Genomic DNA, 17684 nt, shown 5'->3' with positions numbered 1-17684 from the left:
TTTTTTTTTTCTTTCCTATATTGACACCAGAAGGTCTTAAAACAGCAACTGTAAAACATGATACCTCAACAAGTTGTGTAAATGGTGGTCCTGGTGAAAGTGAGCTTATATGTGGAGCTATGGTTACAAACTGCAAAGAGAAAACTGCCTCTTTTTTCTCTCGCTTAGTCAGAGTATTATGAATACAATAATGAATGAAAACAAAAATGAAATGTCCCCAACTATATCTGCATTTAAGGAAAACATTTGTTGTTCCATTCAGTAAAAATGATAAAGAGAAAATTCATCCACGGTAACATAAAAAGTATAGAATTAGCTTTAGTGTTGTAAGAAACAGCTTGGGCCTTGGTGGACTCCAAGAATGTATAAGAAAAATATAAAGTACTCACCGATTTTTTTTTTTTTTTTTTTTTAAGGTATATATACGAAATTTCTGGGCTTAAAATAGTGGAATTTGATATAGAATGATTTTCAGAAAAGAGATGGCAAGTACAGCTGCTGCAACTAGATGGAACAGTCACCGTGAAATGCCTTGCTAGAAAGATGTATTCATTTTTCACTTTCCTTTATTATGCATTCAGACTATGAATGGAGCAAAAATGTTTGGGTTTTTTTACAGACCCAAATTTGATTTGATGCTCTGAAGTGCCACTTTTTATGATAAGCTGCTGAGCTAGGTTTATCAGTCATCACTGAATTTCCATAACACATAAATCCCAATAGGAGAAATTCTTATCTTGGGGTAGGCATTGTGGCCTGGATTCTGTAAAGTGCGTCCCGATTGTAGGTACCTGTAGGCGTTTTACAGCTGTCTAATCAGCTAATCGGGAGGCACGTTTTCTAAAAAAATGCTCCCCAGGCAGGCCGCCTATATTGAAGGCACTTCCGGGAGCCTAGGGAGACCCACAAGCCTGCCTAAGCTCACCTAAAGCGAGGCAATAGCCTTAGGTGAACCTAGGTGGGAGACGCTTACAATGTTGTAAGTAGACGCGGCCGCTATACTTAATCGCGGCAAGGGATCTCCCTGCCACGATTAGTATAGCGGCCGCAGCTACTGCCGCCAGTATCTCCCCCTACCTCCCTAAACAAACGAGGCAGGAGGGATGCCGAATCCCTCCAGCAGTAAGACCCCCACCTGTCCCCGACAATCGTTTAAGGGGTGAGGGGGAGGGAGGAGAGACTGGTGGCCGTAGCTGCGGCCGCTATACTAATCGCAGCAGGGAGATCCCTTGCCGCGATTAAGTATAGCAGCTGCGTCTACAGTAACCCGGTTGTGTAACCGGCGTCTGTAACATGGACGTCGGTTACAAAATCGGGTTTAATTTGGGCAGGTGTAGGCCCGATTCTGTATAAGACGCCCATCCCGGGCGTCCTATACAGAATCCGGGCCTGTGTGTACACTACACTACAGCATATTTCAGAACCACATTTGAAGAAGGCCAGAACAGCTGGTGGAAATTAATTCGCATTTTGGCAACCAAACTGTTTTTGCATTTTCTCCTGTTATTCCTTGCTAGTTTTTACTTTTTGTGAGGAAGAAATAGCCTCCTACACAACCCAGAAAAATAGGGAGAGGCCTCAGTTCTATAAAAGATGCCTAATGTTAGACATCTAGCTAAGGGGTAGGGAACTCTGGTCCTCGAGAGCCGTATTCCAGTCGGGTTTTCAGGATTTCCCCAATGAATATGCATGAGATCTATCTGCATGCACTGCTTTCAATGCATATTCATTGGAGAAATCCTGAAAACCCGGCTGGAATACGGCTCTCGAGGACCCTACCCCTGTAGCGATTTAGGCACCCAACTTATGCTGGGTTTTACTGAATGGTGGTAGAGGTTTCTACTGCAAGTCGGTGAGTTAAATGCTCCAATGCTCTTAGAGCTCCTATGAATGTCAGAGCATTTAACTCGCCGGCCCACGGTAGAAACCTCTACCACCGTTTAGTAAAAGGAGCTTTTAATTTAATTTGGTAAATTGGTGCTGATAACCTTAATTGGCTCAATAATCAGCTTAAAATTAAGTGCTAGTGAGGCACCTACCAGAAAGTTAATATGGTTAAGGGCAGATCATGGGTGTGTTTCCAACGAAGGCAGTGGTTAGAGCTACAGCATCAGCACCCTGAGGTTATGGGTTCAAATTCTGCACAGCTCCTTGTGACCCTGGGCAAGTCACTCCTCATTTGTCCCAGGTACGTTAGATCAGGGTGTATACACTTTTTGGCTTGCGAGCTACTTTTAAAATGACCAAGTCAAAATGATCTACCAACAATAAAATTTAAAAAAACCCACAAATCACACTAAGAAACAGTAAGGCAGTAAGAAACAAAGACAGAGCTAGAGAAGAGCGTATTCAACGGACTAACGAATGGCTCCGAGAATGGTGCATAGAAATGAACTTTGGATTCCTAAACCATGGCGAGACGCTCCAGGGACTACAAGGACCAGACGGACTCCACCTAACCAGAAGAGGTAGAAACGTATTTGGACATCGATTGGCCCGCCTACTCCATAAGGCTTTAAACTAGGTAAGTTGGGGGAGGGTACATACTTATATTCCAGAGCAGTAAGAAACCACCCTGAGGAGGCAAGTCGCACTCACACTACCAAGTCTAAGGTAAGTACCAATGATATCCACAATAATTCAGGGAGAAATATCACTGATAATTTAGGAGCCACACTAACTCATAAAGTAAACTCTTCACAGATATGGAGGGCCATGTATGTTAATGCACACAGCTTGGACAATAAAATTCTAGAATTAGAGACTGAGATAACAAACGTCGATCTTGACGTGATAGCGATATCCGAAACCTGGTTCACGGAATCGCATGGGTGGGATATGGTTATACCAGGGTACAACCTACTTCGTTGCGACCGAGTGGGTAAATTGGGAGGAGGAGTAGCGCTATACACTAAGGAAAGCATCAAAACCACCAGAATCACAGATGTTAGATACACTGGGGAATCCCTCTGGGTGAACCTGGCCAGAGGGAATGAAAAATGCCTATACCTTGGTGTGATATATAGACCTCCCAGGCAACAAGAGGACACAGACTTGGAATTAATCGAGGACATAGAGAACATCACACTGCGCGGGGACTCAGTAATGCTAGGAGACTTCAACATGCCAGATGCAGATTGGAACACACTCTCTGCGACTAAGGGTAGCACCAAAAGAATATTAAACTCCATAAAGGGTGCACGTCTCAAGTAATTGGTATTGGAGCCCACCAGGGACCAGGCGTTACTAGACCTGGTTCTCACCAACGGAGATAGCGTCACGGAAGTCTCAGTAGGAGACACACTGGCCTCCAGCGACCATAATATGGTATGGCTCAACCTCAAGAAAGGTTTCCCAAAAACAAACACAGCAACAAGGGTTCTCAACTTTAGAGGCACAGACTTCAACCGCATGGGAGATTTCGTCCATCAGGAGCTACATAAACAAGCAAAAACTGACAATGTGGAGGATATGTGGTCGTCTCTGAAGTCCATACTACACGAAGCAACAGACCGATACATAAAGACAGTAAGTAAACGCAGGAGAAACAAAAGACCCCAATGGTTCAGTAAAGAAATTTCAGACCTAGTTAAACAGAAAAAAGACGCATTTATCGCCTACAAACATTTAGGCAGAGAGGGGGCAAAAGAGGACTATCTAGACATATCCAAAGCTGTCAAAACAGCAGTCAGAGAGGCCAAACTCCGAATGGAGGAAGAGCTAGCACGGAAAATTAAGAAAGGGGATAAATCTTTCTTCAGCTATATTAGTGACAGGAAAAGAAACAAAGATGGGATAGTATACCTGAAGCAATCGGACGGTAACTTTGCAGAATCAGACTCTGAGAAGGCAGAATTACTAAACCAATACTTCTGTTCAGTGTTCACCCGCGAAGCGCCGGGAGCTGGTCCACAGCTGCAGACGGGAGATAACCGAAAAGACCCGTTTCAAGATTTTGAATTTACGCCCAGTAGTGTCTACGGCGAACTTTCAAGACTCAAAGTAAACAAAGCCATGGGGCCGGATAACCTACACCCAAGAATGCTCAGCGAGTTAAGGGAAGTCCTGGCAGAACCATTATCTGTTCTTTTCAATCTTTCCCTAAGCACAGGAAGGGTCCCCTTAGACTGGAAAACAGCCAACGTAATCCCACTCCACAAAAAGGGCTGCAGGACAGAGACAGCAAACTACAGACCAGTGAGTCTCACGTCTATAGTGTGTAAACTCATGGAAACACTGATCAAACAGAATATTGACGCAATCCTAGACAAAGAAAAACTGCGTGATCCACACCAACACGGGTTCACCCGGGGTAGATCCTGCCAATCTAATCTGATTAGCTTTTTTGACTGGGTTACTAGACAACTGGACGCCGAGAGTCACTAGACGTGGTATATTTGGACTTCAGTAAAGCATTTGATTGCGTCCCTCATCGAAGATTACTGAACAAGCTGAAATCGATGGGATTAGGAGACATTCTAACTACATGGGTTGGGGATTGGCTGAGCGGTAGACTTCAGAAGGTGGTGGTAAACGGTACCCCATCCGAAGCATCGGACGTGATCAGTGGAGTGCCGCAGGGATCGGTCCTGGGCCCAATTCTATTCAACTTATTCATAAGAGATATGACGCAAGGACTTAGAGGAAGGGTATCACTGTTCGCCGACGCCGCCAAACTTTGCAACATAGTAGGCAGTGGCTTATCACCTAATATGACACACGACCTACTGCTGCTGGAACAATGGTCAAAAACTTGGCAGCAAGGCTTCAATGCTAAAAAATGCAAGATAATGCACTTGGGCAGGAGAAACCCGCGTAGAACTTATGTACTAAATGGTGAGACCTTGGTTAGGACCACGGCGGAACGCGATCTAGGAGTGATCATTAGCGAGGACATGAAGGTTGCCAATCAAGTGGAGAAGGCTTCTTCCAGGGCAAAACAAATGATGGGGTGTATCCGCAGAGGTTTCATCAGCAGGAGACCTGAAGTTATGATGCCGTTGTACAGAGCCATGGTGAGTCCTCACTTAGAGCACTGTGTTCAGTTTTGGAGCCCACACTACCGAAAGGACGTGCTAAGGATCGAGTCGGTTCAGCGAATGGCCACCAGGATGGTCATGGGGCTCAAGGATCTCACGTATGAAGAAAGACTAAAGAAATTGCGGCTGTACTCACTTGAGGAAAGAAGAGAACAGGGAGATATGATTGAAACGTATAAGTACATCACGGGACGCATCGAGTCAGAAGATGATATCTTCTGGCTCATGGGACCCTCGACCACCAGAGGGCATCCGCTGAAAATCAGGGGAGGGAAGTTTCATGGTGACCCCAGGAAATACTTCTTCACCGAAAGAGTGGTGGATCATTGGAACAGACTCCCACCCCAGGTGATAAAGGCCAGCAGCGTGACGGATTTTAAGAAAAAATGGGATACTCACGTGGGATCTTTAAGGGAGTAAATTCAGGGGGGGGATACTTGGAATGGGCAGACTTGGTGGGCTATAGCCCTTTTCTGCCGCTTTTTCTATGTTTCTATGTTTACGTAGAGAAAATGTTAATTATCATTTATATTTGGGGGGTTTATCCAAGAGGTCATGGCAGATGACTTTAAAATATGCAATGTCACCTCAGTAACAACTATACAAAAATAGACAAATATACCCCCTCCCCTTTTACTAAACCATGATACACTGAATGCTCCATGCTGCTCCTGACGCTCATAGGCTCCCTGCACGAAAAACCATTATTGCGGTTTAGTAAAAGGGGGCCATAGTGCAAAATATAGACAGCAGATATAAATTCGGATACATTTGGATCACTAAATTTAAAATAAAATCATTTTTCCTACCTTTGCTGTCTGGTGATTTCATGAGTCTCTGGTTGCACTTCCTTCTTCTGACTGTAAATCCAATATTTATTTCTTTATGCCTTTCCTGCATGCTTCCTCTCCTCCATACCTCATTCCATTTCCCAACCAATATCTTTCTCTGTCCCTCCACGAGTTCAACTTTTTCTTCTTATCTCCCTGCCCCCTTTCTTTCTGTCTTTCTTTCTCTCTCCCTGCCCCCTGGATTTTCTTTCTTTCTGTCTGTCTTTCTGCCTGCCCCCACAAAAGCCACCACTGCCAATTTCTCCCTGTTTCCCTGACTCCAGGCCAGGCACGTACATGCATCAGGCCCACAAGCCTTGAAAATGCTTGAGTACCTGATTGTAAACCACCTAGATAACCTTGATAGACAGTATATAAATACCTAAATAAAATAAATACATTTATACAGTATACACCACCTACCAAGGTAATCTAAGCAGCTTACAATCAGGTACTCAAGCATTTTCCCTATCTGTCCCAGCGGGCTCCCAATCTATCTAAGATACCTGGGACAATGGAGGATTGAGTGACTTGCCCAGGGTCACAAGAAGCTGTGCAGGATTTGAACCCACGACCTCAGGGTGCTGAGGCTGTAGCTCTAACCACTAGGCCACTCCTTCCTCCTCCTAAAATGGACTTAGACGTCGGTATTTATGCCAAGAAAACCCTGGCATAAATAGGAAATGTCTAAGCATTGATGCTTTTGAGTTTTGTAACTAATTTCTTCCTTTTCTCCCATTTAAAAATTAGATGCTATAGAAGTAGTTTTCTCTAGTGTCCCTCTAGTCAAAAAAAAAATGTGATCACATCGTGGTCACTATTAACCAGCAGACCACCTCCATTAATATTTACACCAGTTCTAAGGTCCAGCAAGTAATCCCTCTTGTTGAATGCAGTCATTTATAACATCTGGAAATTCAACCTCTCCTTTGAAGACATAATAAAAAGTGGGGTAATTACAATCTACCACTATACCAAATTAGAGGAGCACAATAATCACCCAGAAAAATTAATAAGCCTGCTCCTAAATATATATGTATCCAAGGGTTCCCAGCAGATGCTGTATACCTACAGAAACAAACAAACAAAAAAACACCACCAGCTCACAAAAATCATAAAAGAACAACAAAGAGGAGTGGAGTAAGAAACCACAGTTAGGCTTCATGGGGTTTTAAAAAAACTCCACTCCCTCTGAAGAGTGCCAAACCAATTTGGGTTACGTCTGTGCTTCTATACTCAGTTTTCCCAGAATAAGCTGCTGAAACATACCTTCAGTACACACCAGTTGCAAGTTGCCCATCTTTAACCCCAAATTTGGACGGCACTCTTCAGAGGGAGTGGAGTTTTTTTGTAAACCCATGAAGCCTAACTGAGGTTTCTTTCTCCACTCCTTTTTGCTGGGTTTTGTTTTATTTTTGTGAAATGGTGGTGTTTTTTGGTTTCTGTAGGTATGCAGCATCTCCCGGGAACCCTCCACTGCTACATGTGGAATTTCTATCCATAAAGATTCCACATGGCATTTTAGGGCAAATTCTATAAGAAGCACCCAAAAGTTAGGCACCTATTAGGCACTGTTCAGTGCGATTCAAGCAAAATTGGGTGCTGTTTAGTGAATGTGGCATCTATTTGGGCACCTATTTTGGAGGCGCCCAATAAATATGCCAGCTGTAGGCACAACTAAAAGTTAGGTGCCCTTGTGAGTGCTTAAGCACGCTTAAGAGCAGGAATTCTGTAAGAAGGCGCTTAACATGTAGCCACGCCCACGCCTAACATGCATAGCGCCTATTTTTTTGAAGGCCGCCTAAATTTTTAGAGGCGCCTTGTTACAGAATTGCGCTTTCTTCATAGGCGCCTATGTTTCAATCATTGCTGATTAAAAAGCTTGATTGAGCTTGTTCTTCAATTTACAAAGGCACCTATCTAGTTGGGCACCTCTGAAATAGGTGCTGGTTACAGAATTTGGACCTTTGTTTCTAGAAGATGCTAGATGGCATTCAGCATGTATCACCGAGGCGTCTATATCAAGGTGCCACGTCATAATAGTGCTCACTATATGTTAAAGAAAGCACGTTCAGATCCTGTTTGTTTTGCAAAAGTCGTCATATGAACACCTTTATGCACCCTTTTAGAGCAACCTCTGCTTGAAATAATGTATTTTATTAGCAGCTTAATTTGCCTATGCATGAACCTTGTTATTCAGTTTCGGATATGAGTCACCCATATGACATCAGTAACATCTGGAATAGGGCTGATGTCAGTGGAAGGGCATGAAGCCAAGAATTCCTGCACTGTAGTCCCTAAACATACTCATTTGACATGCCCTCATGCCATAAAGACTAACTATAGGAAAAATGAAAATTCTAATTATAAATCTAAATCTAAATTATTTTAAGCAATCAACTAATCAGAAACAAAACATAAAGTTGCACTTGTATCTTCCTCCCCAAATTCTAACATTTAATAACTCTAAATATAAGAGTATAGAAATGATAATGCACTAAAAGGATCCCGTTGCCCCAAAAATCAATTCCTCATACACTTGGTTGGATACATTAAAAAACCAGTGTGAGAATTTTCAGTGTTGAGTATGAATCCTCAGATTGCATCAATTATATTCGCAGCAGACCAGAAATGTGGAAGGAGCAAGCACTGAAGTAGTTGTGAGAACTCTGGGAACATGGAATATTCTTATCCTTTAAGAAAGGCAAATCCACTTACAACAAACAAAATAAACAAAAAGAAGGTGGTGAGAATTAGCAAGAGCTATCAACTTTATTTCAAACTAAAATCCAAGTCACAACAAGGTGGAGGTGGCACAGTCCAGTACAAATGAAGATTTGATTAATAGCACAATATGTTTTGTTGCTAAAGCCTGCATCAGGAGCAATTGAATACTTTCCTTTAAATCTGACAATTGGTTTTCAACCATCTATGAGTAGCTGGCAATGCCCATGCTTTATTTGGATTTTGTTCAAACCTTTTTCAGTAGCAGTTCAGGGTGAGTTACAGTCAAATACATGCAGAGAGGCATTTTCAAAAGAACGTCCAAGTTAGAATTGGGACATCCTGCTCATTATGTTAAAAAAAAAAAAAAGAAAATTCCATCTAACAGCCATTTTTTAACAGGAAAAATGCTGGTATGCATGAGTAGGATGTTCTTGCGCTGAAAATGTCCATAATGAGCTGCCATTTTCCAAAATGAAACACTCAAAATATGATAGCCAAAAAAGAAGGCACAAAAATATCTATCTGACATCATTTACACAGAAATGGACACCCAGATAACCCTCTGATGTCACTTCCGGGTCTCACACCTAGGAATTGAAATCAGAAGGAGAGCCGATGCAGGCAGCAGGTTGGCGATGCTTCTCATGCCGGGGAAGTTAAAAGAAGTATGGGGTAGGGAAGGGGTGCATGCACCTGGAAGGAATGTGGGGGGAGCAGAGAAGAGAGCGTGAGAGGGGTGCCACTGCCTTGGGTGCCTCTCAGCCTCGCTATGCCACTGAATCCAGGGGTCCAAGACTATCAAATACAGTACTCCCCCCAAATTCACGGTGGGTTCCATTCCAGGAACACCCGCAAATTTCAAAAAAACGTGAATAGTTTTTCAGCTGATCGAAGGCAGGAGAGGGCAGCTGGGGCACCAGCAGGTGCTTAAATTGTACTTACGAAGCAGGGCACACTTTCTGAATGCCTCTTCTTGGTACTAAAGTCATGGTTACACCAATCAGGAGCTGCTTTGATACGCCAGATAGCATGTCAAAGCAGCTCATGATTTAGTACCAAGAAGAGGCGGTCGAAAAATACCGCGAATTACTGAGTCTACAATTTGCGAACCGCGAATTCGTAGGGGTTCACTGGATATCTTCATAACCAATAAATGATATAAAAGGGTAAGGATTGATTTTTGTTTCTTTTCAGCCTACATAAGAGATGCAGCCCCACTCTGCTCAGTGCACAGGTACTTTTATCCCTGCTTTCTTCCACACCAATAGGCTGGAATGAAAAAGTGAGACTCCAGCAAGGCAACTGTGCTGCTCTGTAGCTCATATGCCTTATGCTTTCCATACAAGAGGGAGAATCACAAAGAGCATGGCTCATTTTATTCTTTCTTACATGGGGGAGCCAAAGCTTGCCCTGAGATCGGTAGCATGGAATGATACCAGTATTTGGGTTTCTGCTAGGTGGGTTGACCACTATTGGAAGCAGGATAGTGGGCTAAATGGACCATCGTTCTGCCACAGTATGGGTATTCTTACATAATAATATAAAAATTGTCATACTAGGATAGACTAAAAATCCATCACGCCCAGTATCCTGTTTCCAACAGTGGCAAATCCAGGTCACAAGTACCTGGCAAGCTCATCCTAGAAATAAGCAGTGGATTTTCCCAAGTCCATCTTAATAATGACTTATGGACTTTTCTTTTAAGGAATGATCCAAACCTTTTTTCTAAAAACACACACACACACCCCACATACACACACACACACACACACAACACACACACGTACATACACACATGAATTAAATGAGATCTCAAAAGTTCATATATGTTTCTTTTTGACTCCCTGACCCTATAATTAACACTAAGCAACTTATGTTATGTGGAACTTTTCTATCCTGCCATATCCTCACCAAATTAAGTTCTGAATGGATAACAAAAAATAATTTACCACAAAAAATAAAAAAGAGAAATAACAAAATAACATTTAACATACATTTAAATTTTTTAAGTACCTTCTTACTTCTCATTTATAATCTTAATGTATATTTTCTTCAAACCGCTTAGAACCTAACGGATGTAGCGGTATATAAGAAATAAATTACATTACATTACATTACATTAAAGTAGGAAAATTCAACAAATAAATCTAAGCCTTTGCCATAAATTTTTGCAATAACTAAATTTTCAAACTTTTGCGAACTATGGTATGAGGTAATTCTACAAATCTCAAGAGGAAGTGAGTTTCATACTTATACTATTTGATAACTGCCCCTCCCCCTTTTACTAAGCCAAAGTAGAGTGCTGTGCTTTGACACTCATAGAATTCCTTTGAGCGTCAGAGCATTTAGCGAAGCATGTCACAGTAGAAACCTCTATCGTGGCTTAGTAAAAGGGGGGAGAGGAGACAGTTATACGTTATTTATTAAATTTATGACAGATAGCATTGCTGCTGTATTTCTGTGAATAAGGAAGGGGGGCATAGTGAGAGCCAGGCCTTGGGGTAGTCCTGGTAAGGGTCATTGGGAAGAATGGAAAAGAAGAGTGGGGAAACAGACATCTAGCCTTAATTTCCAGCTCCATGGCAGCAGCTTAACGGTTAGCAAACTGGTAAACCCAAGAATTGATGGGTGGTAGGGATGCAAAACTGTTTGAAAAGACAAGGAAACTGGAGAGATGAGAGGTATGTGGAACAAATGAACAGACCCCATCTTTCTGAGCTACATTTACTAAAATGTGCTACTATAAAGAAAGTGACAGGGTGGGATGGGGGATGTGACCAGGTTAAACTTAATGAAAACGAGCAAAGGCTTATTTTTTCACTTGACACAGTTGAGCCTCATGGCCTGAACAGCGAATTAGAATGGGGTTCCCTGATGTAACCTATTTTTGGACCAATGAACTGCAGGGGGCGTTTACCATAGTTGTTTGAGAGGGAGGATTTAAACTCTGGATCAGGGACGCCGCCGCCATCTTTTCTCACTTAGATATGGAGTCGGATGACAGCGGCAGCTTTGGTGAGTGTAAGGTTAAATATATGCGAATATATAATTTTCTAATATGTTTTAGATAGGGCAGGGGTGACATTTAAGTATATATGACACCCTTTGCTTTATATTTCACAGGGAGACCCTTGATAAAACACTTGGTTGTGTGAAACATGTCGGGTCAGACTCCCTAGGTGTTGGCTGAGATAAGTACTACTTACTTTTAAACTATTCACTATGACACTGAGAATGTTTAGTGTTAAGGAAATATTTATTTCTTTAAATTATTGAGATTTAAAAGAAAATACACATATATATATAAAAAATAACAAAAAACAACAGTGCAAAAACAAAAAGTGACAGCCAATGATGAAGCACCACAATTTGCTTCCCGCTATAGAAAATATTACATGCGGTGGAGTGGTGGGGCTGAGGTGTCCTTTTTGAACTTATCATAAGCTATTAAAATCTTATATTGATCCAGACATACTTTTTGAATATTTACTATAGAATAACACACATTAGCTCGCATTAGTTACAAGGGGTAGCTGAAATGTTTTCAGCACAACCAAGAAGAGAATGTTGTGGAGCCATGAAACTTACAAGTTATTATACCACACTTTTCTTCTCATTTCAATGATATGAAATGAAACGAAAGTGTCAAGAAAAGTGTGGAAAAACTTGTAAGTTTCATGGCTCCACATCATTTTCTTCTTGATTGGGCTAAGAACTTTTCTGTGGCCTCTTGTAGTGCAATGGGACCCATTACTATGCTTACTAACAACACAGGCTAACATAGTAACGCACATTATTAAACCTAGCCCAGAATTGGCTAACTGAATTTAACTGGCCAATAAATAAGGTTCAGACTTGCCTAACTGGCACCAGAATATCCACAGCTCTCATTTATTGAAACAAAATTATAGACAATTTTTTTTAAAGCACATGGATTGTAATCTGTGGAAACAAAGTTTAATTTGAATGTTGTACTCCCCAATGTGATACCTGAATCAAGGAACAAAGATTATGATCTTGATATTGTATGTCCAATAAAAAAAAAGAGGTTCCCTCTCAATCCCTTCTTGAACTTTATCATTTATTCCATAATATACTGAGCTGTTTTTACTGTCATCTGAGATCACTACACACAAAAAAAATCCAGGTTAAGTACAAGAACCTGGTTAAACATAGGGGTTGTGACTAATTTCTCTAACCTTCTCCAGCAGTTGGCATTATTACATAATTTGACTTTATAATTTGTGATCCACGACACACATACAAATCAATCAAGCCCCTTTGATGAAGACCATGAAACAAATAGTTTTAGTGTATCCCCATGTGCTCGTCCCTTCAAACTCTTGAGCATCTTCTGACTGCAGCAATAAACAACTGGGAGAAATTAGACCACACCAGACAACTGCACCTACTCAATGAGACATGCTTTTCCGCTTCATCACAGAATATACCGAGAATGGGCCACAAAGCAAAAAACGGAGGCTGCACCCGGAAAAGAAAAAGGTACCAAAAGAGATTCTGCAAGTCATCCTACATCGAAATCCAAATATTATGCTACCTTTTTTTTTAACATGCAAGTTTAGTTGGGCCGATAATGTTAAGGAGATTCCCCTTTGTTTTCAGACCTTCACAACACTCTCCATTTTTCAGGGCAAATCACACTGTTCTCCAAGGGGCCCTTTTACTAAAGCTCAGTGCGTGCTAACAGACATAGAGCACATAGGTAAAAAATAAGATGCACAGCAATTAGACCTGGATTCTATAAACAGCGCCGTTGTCAGCGGCTGCCTTCAAAGCAGCCGCCAATCGCATGCCAACGACGTGACGGTGTGGTTTACAGAATCGCGCCTTCAGAAAATGTAGGCACCGGAAATGTAAGCCAGGGTTTTCAAGGCCTACATTTCTGGCGCATGAATCGCTCCTCTGGAGATGCTTTACAATGCCTAATGCCACTTCCGGTTACCACATCTACAGTGGTGTTAAACATCATAAAGCATCTCTGGAGGTATGATTCTGGCACCTCCAGAGTCCACTTTTAAACAGCATTTTAGACTTAACTTACAGTAGTTGCCTAAGTTAAGGCGATATTTATTAAATTAATGTGCACTAATGTCCATTAGCATGCACTAAGCTTTAGTAAAAGGACCCATTAGTATTTTTATCATGTTTAATCAAGGCTGTTTCCTAACTATTATGAAAGATGAAAATCATTACTGCCTTAGAGCCAATTAAGGCACCAATCCTTTACATATGTATTGTTATTCTATAAACTTCAATGTGCAATTGGCGCCCAACTGTGGATGTGCTTTATAGAATTGCCTTGAGCAAGTGGAATAGCCACAGGTGGGCCTAGGACCACCCCCCTTTGGGCACAGGCCTACTCAGTTGCCACAGACCTATGATATGGCTGGCAGGAATCCCCAAACGCCACCAGCTGAAAACTCCTGGTATTCCTCCCAATTGTGGATGGGCCTGGGAACAAGGTGAGTTAGCACAGAAGCCTCAGCTCCCACAGGCCATCTGAGCTCTCCACTCCCCCCCCCCCCCATAAGTGATCCAGGTTTTCAACTTCCCCATGCTACTTCTTCACTGCAATATCCTCACCAAATTAAGTTCTGAATGGATAACAAAAAATAATTTTAGGGAAATTTTAGTCACCCTAAGGAAGTTTCTTTTATATATGTATATATGTTTCTAGAGGGACAGAAGAATGCTTTTTTTGTTTGGGGGTGACCAAGCTCCACACTCAACCCTTCCATACCATCCTAGTCAGTGGCATAGCGAGGAAAGTTTGCATCACACCCAGCATCACTGTGCTTTGCACCCCTCAATGGACTTTTTCCACATCAACTCGCCATGTACTTTCCCTTATTTCTTCAAATCTTTGCTGGCAGCGAGCAGCATCTCCTACCCACTGTTCACACTGGCCTCCTCCCTCCCTCTGATGCAACTTCTTGGTCCTAAAAACAGGAAGTGATGTCAGGGAAGGACAAGGCTGGTGTGAGCAGTGGTTAGGAGGTGCTGCTCACTGCTGATTAAAGTTAAAGAGTTACGTTGAGGGGGATGCATTGAAGAGACCCCTCCCATCACTGGGGGGGAAGAGAAGAGGTGCTGGCACCCCTGCTAAGATGATAAGCAGAGCACTCCACCCCCCACCTCCCCATTCTCCCTTATTATAGCACTGATCCTAGTACCTTCCTATGGCATCTGACATCTCTCTCCTCCCCTACCTTCTCTCCCTCTCAACCTTCCTCCCCCTACGGTGTTAATTTTTTTTTCTCCTTCCATACTCCCTTTCCTCCATTTTATCTAGTATCAATCTCCTCCCTTTCTCTCAACCCCTCATTTTCACCAGAAAGCTTATCTTCACTTCAGTAGTTGCCCATTGGGTCGACAGGAAAAGAGTGAGAAGTATGTACACTTGATCTTGCCTTTGGCAGCCGCAGCTTAAGAATGGGGGCTACAACCTCTACAAGCAATCTCATGGTAGAAGTCGCGGTGACCATTTTGCAGCTTCAGCTGCCAGGGTAAGAGAACTAGGATAGGTTTCACTCCTGCTCTGTTCACCCAGTGGACCACCACTGAAGTGAAACTAGGCCCAGAGGCAGGGCTATTAAGACAAGGGGGACTTCTATTGTGTGAGGTAGTCCAGGAAGGGGGGGGGCACTTCTGGTGGGTAGGCTTGTACTGTTAAAGGGGGAGTTGAGGAGGTCACTTATGATGGGGGGCTTGTATTCTTGTATTGCTGTATTTTCCCACTCCCAATTCAGCAGTACCGTTCAGTTATGTGCCATTCAATATCCCTGATAGCTCCAGACAAATAATGGTTTTTATCTGTTGTCATTTTTCTTTTCTAAGTTTAATTCATTAATTCTTCCTTCTGCCTGTGGATCTTCAACTCTGTCCCTCTCTCCAGACATAAGGAGAACAGAGCAACATCCAGTAGCCGAGCTTTGAATTGTAAGTGAGGGCATTTGACAGGAGGAAATGATGTTTCTCTTTTCTCACATTGACTGGTGGAGGGATCAGGGATCGGGAGAGTGCATGGGGACATAATCCAGAGAATGGCAGGTGAATGAATGGTGGAGGACTGAGGAGCTGGGTAAGAGCATTGGAAGGTGGTTACAGCATGGGTGAGTTCATCAGACAGTGTTAGTGCTGAGTAAAATCACTGAGGAAGAAGGTCAGATGAGGTGAGTGAGACAGAAGAGGACTAGAGAGTGAGTTATACATGAGGTTGTGAGATCATTGGAAGTTAAAAGCATTTGGAGATAGGAAGTAGGAGTGGGTGAGTTCATGAGTAAGTGGAATGGAGGGGTGCAGGGAGATGAATGTAGTCACTAGCTAGAATTAATAGCTACTCACTGAGGCCACAAAATGTTGTTACAAGAGCTCCTACTCTAACCCATCTCACTATCTGTCCTCCAATAAACTTTCCATCTTCATTTCTGCTACTAACTCCAGTTCTCTTCCTCTCAAATTTCATTGACAACTTTTCTGCTTCTCCTGTAGCTATTATCCTCCTATTTCTGCTCTTTCCCTTCACCTCCCAGCTCTCTGGTCTCTTTCTCTACCTCTATCTGTCCATCCTCCTCTCTTTCCCTCTTTGGCTGTGTCTCTAACTCTCTCCTGCTTTTACCACCCCTTATCCCTCCCCATCTTTTACACCACCCTCAGTTCCACATAGTAGACGATTAAGAAGGGGAGCTGGCACAGCTGACTGGCACAAAGCAACAGTACAGGATGAAGTAACAGCTCAGCAGAGCATAGGCATAACCATCCAGTATCAGATAAAGTCAGTATGGAAGGCCTTTGAACTTGTGCAGCTCTCAACTGAGAATATAAGGTGTCACCATTTTATTGGGTATCACCTTATATTGTTGCCATATTGGTGTGTTAGCTTTTTCTTTAGAAAGGTGCCTCTTCCTTGGCCCCTGAAGTAGTTGCAAGCAGCACTACCCCTCCCCCAGTTACCTGCCTCACCTGTGCTCCACAATGAACCTCATGGTAGTGCTGTTGAAGGAGGGTGGGGCCAAAAAGCAGGGTCAAACCGGCCCTCTTTTCCCTCCGAGGATGTCCTGGCCATGTTTGTGGCAGTGGCTCCGTTGGTGGGGTTTCCTGTGGGCAGGTAGTAGGGTCTCTTCTCTTTGGGCACCTCTGAAAAGAGAGCACTGGCTGGGAGCAAGGGGGTGGCGGCAGCAGCGGGTATAAAGCTGGGGTATAGCATATAGGCAGGACTGTATGCCCCAGGGCTGAGCATCAGCGGGGATATGGGCAGGGGTGCAGGCAAGATAGGCACCGCCACATACTGGCCGCTCTCAGGATCGTAGAGTCTGCGCTTGGGCGTCTCCAGCATGAAACACTGGCCTGTGCTCAGGTCCATCAGCACTTTCTGCTGTGGTGGGGCTGGCTTCAGCAGGTTTTGAGGGGCCGTGGGCATTACTGGTGATGAGAAGACCAGTGGCAACGGGGACGAATGGTACATGGTGGCCAGGAGCGACACAGGTCTCTCAGGTGTTCCTCCATTTTGTCCTTTCGGGGGGCTACCACTGCCACCCTTTACTGGGATGGTCAGGTAGTTGCCATAGTCAGTGCTGCTCGATTGGTTGCTGGGCAAGGGTGGACTGGCCTTGGTGGCGCTTTGTTCACTTCCCATGCTTTTCTCCGGTCTTAGTGGATGGAAGGCTGTAGAAGCAGGCAGAGGTTGTGACAATGGCAGTTTAATGGTGGTAGCAGGGCTTTGGGAAGACCGGATCCTGTTACTCACAGTTCCTGGCATTTTCTGAGGGCTGCTGGGTATATAGAGACTATTGGTAGTGCTGGTGCCAATTCTGGTGGGCTCCTTCTCCAATGTCCTACCAGGCTGCTCTGCCTCCTTCTCCTCCTGTAATGTTAACCCAGGCATAGCTTTTGTCTGCTGGTACTCGGTGGCATTCAGCATGGAATTATGGTGTACAGGGCTCCACGTCAGTTTCAGGGATCTGGTGCCTCTCCTAGCTCCAATTGCCCTCTTCACCTCTTCTTCCTTCTCCTGCACCGATAGCACATGGCTATTGGTGATGGGCAATGGCTCATCCTTGTGTAGCCA

This window comes from Geotrypetes seraphini, chromosome 1, assembly GCF_902459505.1.
Source record: "Geotrypetes seraphini chromosome 1, aGeoSer1.1, whole genome shotgun sequence".
NCBI lineage: Eukaryota > Metazoa > Chordata > Amphibia > Gymnophiona > Dermophiidae > Geotrypetes > Geotrypetes seraphini.
The sequence above is the reverse complement of the archived record's forward strand: the minus strand, read 5'-3'. Positions refer to the sequence as shown.